Below are 8,341 nucleotides of genomic sequence, written 5' to 3' on the forward strand. Positions count from 1 at the left end.
TCAAACGGGAAACGTCGTTTCGTTCCGTGGATCTTCGCTCGAGCTACTTCGGCTTACTTTGCGCGCTTCGGGACTTCACTCTTCGCACACTTCTCGCAGTTGAGTTTCGTTTCACTTCTAGCTATTTTGTTTTCGCTTGGAATTCCACTGCTTTTCCTTTTTCGTTTGTTTCACTTCTTTATTTTTACTATTTCGCTTCGTTCGTTCATTCATACTGCACTTGCATAGATGTCAAGTGAGTCGACGTCTGGCGACAGCTCGTCCAGCTGGAGCTCATCTGGTGGGTCTAGTTCTGAGTCTCGGACGAATTCGCCAAGTCGAGTGGAGAACTTGGTTGTCGATTTGCCCCCTAGGAAGAGCACTGACATGATGCCTGAACCCCATGGCTCGGTTAACATCCCTTCGCCCGGTGAAGAGATTGATGTAGAGATTGTGGAAGAAGGCAAAGAGGCTGAGACTGCGGCCCCGCACAGCCCGATGCGAAAGGCCAGCCGAATTTGTTTCCCGCCAAGTACCGATTGGGCCGGTCTCGGGTGACGGAAGAGGATCTTGATTCTTGATGAATATGTTGAACACCGGCTCCTTAAGGGTTCGCTTCGCTCTTGTTGTAGAGCTCCTAAAAGAGAAGTGCCCTATCCGGAGGCCTATGAAGCCGTTGTGTTTCATGATTTTTTTCGAGGCGGGGCTCCATTTTCCTTGCGAAGATTTCATCGACGAAGTGCTGCGACGCTTTAGGCTACAGATTCATCAGTTGATCCCCAATGCTTTTGCTTGGATGGGGGTTTCCGTTATGGCCCTAAAGATGGTTGGATGTGCTCTGAGCGTTGATACCTTCACTCGATACTATGAAATCCAGTGTAACACCCCTAGTGTTACGAGCTTGCTTAGCACCGAGATTTAGGTCCGAGAAGGATTAGCCTTATAAGTTTCCGGGTTTTAAAAATTTATAACGCAGGCGAAAAACAATTTCTATGAACAAGGATCAAACATAACATGTATTTAGTACTTAAATAAAAATTGAAGTACAAGTTTAGTAGATGGAAATGCACCTTTAACTTTTGAAAAATAGATGTTGTTAACTAGTGTTTCGGGAGCTCAAAAATCAAATTTAAAAATGTACAGCCAGGTCCGCTGTCATCGCCCTACAGCGGCTGGTTGCCGCGCTACTGCCCCCGCTGCCACCTTTTCCACCTCTCGCTGTGGTGCTATAGGTTGTCCTTCTTGCTATCAGGCCCATGGGCATGTCCCTGCTGCCGGCACCGGCGCCGGCACATCCGCGCCCTCTGCAAACCTATGCCGCTGCGTGGTCCCTATCCGATGGCACTGCCTCTGCCGCATGCGCGCTGCCGGCCTAGCCATGCGTAGGGCCAAGCCGACTCCGCTGGCAGTTGCCGTCTAGCTGTCGTGGCGCTCGCCTCGCCGTTCAATTCATCTACCCGCTGAGTCACTGTCTGCCTCGGCTATCTTGTAGCGCTGCGATCTCTCCCCCACTGCCATGCCGCTCACGCACCGTTGTCACCTCGATGCGCTGTGCCTAGCGCTCTTGCTTGTTCTGTTCCATCGTTATTCCCTCACTCACCGACGTGCCTATGTTACCGCCTCCTCAGGTCGTGTCCCCATGCGGCTAGTGCCCTTGTTGTGGCTTGACCGGTCCGCGTTAAGTCGAGGCCACTGTCCACAACATAGCAGCGGCAGCACACCATTCCTTCCTTTCAAAATCACCAGCTCAGGCTTCGCAGCTCAATTCCTCGTATCAGTGGGTGGCATATGTAGTCAGCTACTGCGCCCTGTTCTCCTCAAGCCTGGTCGATCACTACCGATCGGCAATTTGGCATTTTTCTCGTCGTCGGCCAGGTGAGCCGCCGTGCCAATGAAATTGGGGTAAGGTCCGAATGGGTTCAATTATTTGTATCCACGAGTTCGCTTTGACCTCCTCTATTTGGTGCTCGCGCCATTTGGCCAGGGCGCTTGTCGGAGACGTGGTGACTGCATCGGTATCTAGCTCGGGGCATCTCCGTCAGTGGCCGAGCGCACAGTGGCCAGACCGCCACAACGCTCCCTTGCTTCAACCGTTAGTGGGGCGTGCACCATGGTGAGCCACTAATGCTTATCCACCACTTCTACTCCGCCGAGCGTACGTAGGTTCGCCGGAACAAGTCACGTCGCCGCCACGGATAGCCGGTCGCCGCTGTAGGCTGCGACAGTGTGCCTCCGATTCCCTAACCGCTGCCCATCCTTGCGCATTTAGCTATAGATGGTGGTCGGCCCCTTACTCTAGTCATAGCATGCCTAGGTTGCCCGACGTGACCGCCTTATGCCGTCGGCCGTAGCGCCGGCGCGCACGGGGTTCCCAGAGTACCTTCCCGTGGTAAAGGTGAAAATATCCGAGGGTATAGTGATGAGATTACTGACTGTAGGAATAATATGCATAGTAGTCATGTTATTATCTGAAAGCTTGGGGGCTTTTCTGCAAAGCCGCCGTCGCGCTGCGGGCGCCCCTGGCCTTGGGCCGTGCTGGGCCACCACAATGCGCGCGCAGCCGCGACGCGCTGGGTTGTCGAGCCAGATTGGGTTGCTGCCGGCCCTTTGCTTTTTCTAATGCATTTTCTAATTTAGTTTCTAAGGATAAACTTATAAATTCAATAGAGATTTGTGTAGTTGGCCAAAAATTATAAAACTAATTTTGTTAAGTTTCTAAAATCATGATCTATCTGCTAGTATATTTTGTTCACATAGTTTTATAATATTTTTAGGAGTTATCTAATTAATTTAAGATACTTAATATTATTAAAATATAAACTTGTAGAAATTGTTGTGATAAATGGGTGATAGTGTTGGCTCTGAAACTTTCACAGTAAATTCCTATCATTATTAGGTGTTCACTTTAATTTTTGTAGCTCCATAATAATTAGTTTGCTAAGGTAGCTAAATGAGCCCTTGTTTAAAAATATTTGTTTAATCAATAAAATACCGAAACACCTTGGAATTTTAGAATTAAAACATTTTTCTGGAGACAAAGCCTTACTTGACAGCTTGGATACGTAGACTAGTACGTTGGTCATTAAAGCCAGCTCGTTAGCTTACGAAGCGTAATCATATTTTAGAGTTGTGGTTACCGTTGATTAATTGTGTCTGCGTTGTATCCACATATATCATAATAGGAACAACGATGGATCATGGAGTCGACTAAAGTAGCGGAAAAGATGATGCCTTGATGATCGTGTCACTATGATGGAATGCTAACTTTTGGTTATATCTTATCCAGGCAAGTCCCGGTGCTTAGCCCCTATTATTCTGCACTTTATTTTATACTTGTGCATTAAGTTTTAAGGAGTTGAATAAAAACCCACTTGCATATATATATCCTTATCCTATGAGTCCTATAAGTATGTCAGGATCATGTGGATTGCTATGTTATAGGATCTGATAGAAGTCGAGTGGTTACCCGTCACTCGCGAAAGATAGAAAATATATTATTGTTGTTATTATATTACTTATCACATGAAATATATATGAATGATAATTGAAGACCGGACAGAACAGTACTTTGGAGCTGGACTTGGTTAGGCATTCGAGTGAGGCTCAAATTGCACTTGTTCTGCCTATGTCGATTGAGGACCGTCCGTTGCTGTGGATGGTAGTCAGGTCACAGACTTATTATCCTGAGCACATACTTGCTTATGGGAGCGGGAAGGCTCGTTACGCTCTTGTCGTGGGTTCCTGGCTCTTTCCGGACCGACTGATTGGAGGCGGGGAAAGATGGAGGTCTAAGTACCATACTGAGACCGGGTCTCAAGTATGGGGGCTTGGAGTCTAAGTTTGGATGGAGATCTGGACCCCAGTGACAGAAGTGGAATGGGTTGGTCTTGTTTGTGCCTGGGATACAAACGGGCGTGTGTTTCGGGGTACCCAGCTGGGATACATTGGTTTGCGAATCACCGTTTCTACAAGACGGTACGACTTGGCTATGGTCTAGCACCGTAGTAAGAACTAGAACTATGGAAGATGGTAAAATTATTCTGATTGCTTACCACCTGCTTGAAAGTAGCATAGGTGCTTACATAGAATGGTTAGTTAATGAACTAATGATGACTGCTAATAAAATTGAATATAAGGGGGACGTATGTTTAGTAATGCTTCCGCAGATGCAATAACCCATAAGCCAAATGAGCCTTGCATATCCTTGGAGTCTTTTATTTTCCTCCTGTCGGATAAGTCTTGCTGAGTACAATAAAGTACTCAGGGTTTTATTCCTCCCTGTTGCAGGTGATCGGATGATACTTAGAGCTGACTCTTGTGTGTGAAAACCTCCTAGGTGGGCTCAGAGAGGACTCCTTTCACGCTACGACCGTAGTGTTTATTTATAACTCCCACTAAAGGTTTTTATAAGAAAAGATGTAAAATCTGCTAGCACCTCTTGTATAAAAATGTCCACTATGTTAATGCTCCACCATGTCGTTAAATTAATCTTGCTTCCTCTATAACTCTGATAACATTGTTATATTATCAATTGAGGTAATATTATGTTACTATAATAAAGTGATTTAAGAAATGACTTAAGAATGTTGTAAGCTTTATTCTCTCATTTATGATCCAGATGGAAAAATGTAGATTTTCGAGTTCTTCCATGGGGTGTGCTCGATGAAACTACGTAGTTTAGTGTCCTCTCTTGAGTACTTAGTGTCTAATGGAAGATAAGTACTCCTAGGAGATATTGGATTAGGCGGTTCTGCCACACCCAACTGCACCAGAAAGTGATAGAGGATAAGAGGACGAAGAGTGAGATGGTGGCTCACTATGGGTCTTACAATTTTGTTCCAAAGAAGACCCGAGGCACAGTAAGTATTGTTCCATCCTATCGTAATGAATGGCCACGCTGGACGAACTATTGGTTCTACCATCGTGTTTGTACAGACGATATGGTTGCTGAATCCATGTCTAAGAACCCTCCAAGGACTAGTATCCTGGTTTCGCAAATGATCCCAATGGAGGGCTTGCGTTTGGCTGAATTCTAGACAGTGGGGGAAGAGAACGTTGTTGTTGCCAATGCTTTCGCTCTGACGTCCCGCTAGAAGATTAGTCGGGACTTGGTTGAGGAATGGATTGCTTGTGACGGTCCACCGTTGAGCAGCGAAACTCGATTTTCTGGGTTTGAGCGGAAAGACGGTTACATATGTCCTGAGCTTGGGGTTGGCGTGCCAGATGCCATCTCCACGGATTTTGATTTCATCAATTTCATCGAGCACAAGGCCGAACAAATCATCAGGCTTTATGGGGACAAGGAGCACAAGGCGCGGTGCTAGTGCCTGGGCGGTAAAAGACGCTTTAACCGTGTATTCGACGCGATGAGCCTTTGTAACGCCGATTGTGAAGGCCCCTAGACCAGCCTTCCTGTCGACGATGACGCTCGAGGAGGTGAAGGGAGGGCCGCTCGAAGAGGTAGGGGGAGAAAATCGACGAGAGCCCATGGGTCTAAAACAGCCGTGCTTGAATCGCGCAAGCGAAAGCGCGGTGGTCAAGGGCAGGGCTCTTCTGAGTCGGCCGATATTCGAATTGGCAGGGAAATAGCCGGCGCTATTGGTAACAATAAGAAAGTTGTAATTCGAACCTGTCGCTTCGGGCAAGTTTGGACTCGAAATGGTAGTCGTGCAGTCGTGCTTTCTTTCTGTTTTTTGTTCCTGCTCACTCTTTCTTTTTTGTCTTCGTTGTTTAAGTTGATATGCTGACATACTTGTTGGGCACTGCAGGCTATCGGTGGCTCCGAGAGCATGGGCAGCAAGGGAACAGTGCTGATGTTTTCGATGCCTTTGCCCAAAGCGATGCCATGTCTGTAGGTGATGTGATTAGGAAAAAACCAAAGAGAAACTCCCGCAATTCCGTTGACCCTCCAAGGACGCTAGGTCGAAGAGGCCCAAGCTGATTGCGGTGCAAGATGTCGCGTCCACCCATCTAGCTACCGCCCCTTCGACGTCTGTTGATGTCTCTAGCTCTCAGCAGCAGGGTCAGTCTCGATTCTATTTGGAGTCCATTCGCTTGAGCGACAGCGTAGTTCGTTGGCAGCCATTCGGTCATGGGGAATTGCGACTTCGCTCTCGATCCAAGGATTACGGTGAGATAGGGGTGCATTCGGGGTTGAGCTCTTTTGGCAAAACCAGCTCGGCGAAGGAGGAAACTTATCGCATTGCTCGTTCTCTAGGGTCTGCCTCGCATTCCCGGGTGATCAGGAACATCGATCATCTCGTCATTGGGCTGCTGCCCAACAAGGATGGGGCTGAGTTCGCTGACACCTACGCTGGCTCAGTTGTTGCTCCGAAAGTGCAAAGGGACCTCCTCAAGGTGTCGGATGCTTCTCTTGCGGAGGCAATGAATTACCACGCCGTCAATGTAAGTGTTCGCAACTTACCTTGCTTTTGCTCGTTCTTCCCTCCTTTTTGTTCAAGTCTGTTTATGCTTCTATCTTTTTTCTTTTCGTTGTAGGCTATGCTTCTGGCTCCAGGGCTCCAGAAACAAGGGCAGGCGTATCGCCAAGGCCTTGATAAGGAGTTGGAGAAGAGGGTCGAAAAGATTCGGACCCTTGAACAGGAGCTAGAGGCTTCAAAGAGGCGGGCCGAAGAAGCTAAGAGGCTTCAAAGAGGCGGTCCTTAACTACTAATTTTAACCGCTAATTAAGACATAAAAAGAGGAGAAATTGACATACTTATGCACATATGCTTTTAGTATTAACCAAGTTCCACATGTATTTGGATATTTCTATTTTGCAGGACTTAAAACCTGAATACAGTGGAAAATACATCAAAAGGCGCAATCCAACAAGGCGTAATGCAGATATGTGCAAAGAAATAATAAAAGGCCCATCTATCCAGATAATTTGGTCAAAGTACCACCCAAGGAGTAGCCCAACCCAAGCCAGAGGCCCACCACTGCGAAGGCGATGGTGAGCTGGGCCAGCCAGGGTGCGGCCACACCCTAGGCGTGCCCGCACCCCTAGCACCGCCTCTCTGCCCCACCTTCGTCATGGCGGTTCAATCAATGCTCCTAGGACGGTTGCATGTGGGATCTCCTCTCAATATACTCTGCAACCGCCCTTAGCACTAGTATAGATAGATAGGGAGGGGGAACTCTCTCAACACACACCATTTGGAGCAACACATAATTCCTACCTTTGTACTTTTACATTTTAGTAGTCATTTAGAGGAAGGCAAAGCTACCTTGGAGGGCTTGACTCCTTAGGGGAGAGATCTTGGTATGAATAAAATGAATCATTTCTCCAAAGTCTTGTTCCTTACTTATAATTATAGTCATACTTATGAACTACAGTATAGTCTTTATGCTATGATCATAGCATATGAACTAGCACATAGTTTTTATGTTATGAGATTAGCATATATGACTTTATACTTAATCATTCATATGATTAATATGATTAGAATTAGAGCTCAGTTGAGGTGGCGGTTCATCGTGCCTTTGGGTGTGCCCATTTCCTATGCTTGTCGATCCGTAGGGTCAGACTCCCGGGGGGATTTGGGTCATTTCTGTATACACAAGCGTGGTGCTTGGGTATGAAGGAGCAGGTGAATGGCATTGTCCTACTCCATGGTTGAGGGGTAGGTGGTAGGTGGTGACAGCCCTGTTCGTCCCTTGTAATCCCCCATGTTCGTTCACGGGTGTAGGAGTCTAAATTGTTACATGAGGTTGCTGGTAGACCAGTACTCGGTGGCCTCCCGACCTATCTCATACTTAGAACTAACTCTTATTATGCAACTTGTATGATTATCAACTATTAATTCTTGCATGACTAATATTAGAACATGCCTGCTCTACTTAGAATTATTCTTTTATTCTCTATTTCTATTTTATCCTTGAGAAAAGCCCAAGTGTGTGTCCACTATCTTGATCATATCATATTTACCCCTGTTATGAATATTGGATCACTTTACTAGCATGTTAACTTGTTCATATCCATACTAGAGACTTAGGCTATGTTTGGAGGGGCTCCGACCGGCGCCGGCTCCTACACTGTAGCTGCACTGTGACGGAGCCGGCCGGAGCACCCAAAACCTAGCTCCTCGGGCTCGTGTCTAGTGGCAGGCGAAGCCGAAAGCCTTTTAAAGGCAGTGCACAGTGACGCACAGGACCAAACAGTGCAAGCACAGTAGAGCCGGAGCCGCTGAGAGCGTCACCAAACACAGCCTTAATCAATTAATCTTCCTTTAGGGAAAATATAAATAATGATACCCAGAATACTTTCGGGTGAAATGCTATAGTGATAAATCCGTGCATTTGTGGATAAATATCTAAAATTGTTAAGATCTATTATTAAGACATTTATGGCGGCATTACT

General features: G+C 46.7%; 1 long non-coding RNA gene across 1 annotated transcript; it reads left to right on the forward strand.

Moving 5' to 3' along the window:
* LOC136457897 (uncharacterized) lies at window positions 1-7,198 on the forward strand. Its single transcript, XR_010759842.1, has 5 exons — window positions 1-98; window positions 3,162-3,265; window positions 5,748-6,109; window positions 6,197-6,384; window positions 6,478-7,198. It is a non-coding gene; the product is annotated as an uncharacterized lncRNA (long non-coding RNA).
* Window positions 7,199-8,341: the final 1,143 nt, after the last annotated feature.

This window comes from Miscanthus floridulus, chromosome 6, assembly GCF_019320115.1.
Source record: "Miscanthus floridulus cultivar M001 chromosome 6, ASM1932011v1, whole genome shotgun sequence".
Taxonomy (NCBI): domain Eukaryota; kingdom Viridiplantae; phylum Streptophyta; class Magnoliopsida; order Poales; family Poaceae; genus Miscanthus; species Miscanthus floridulus.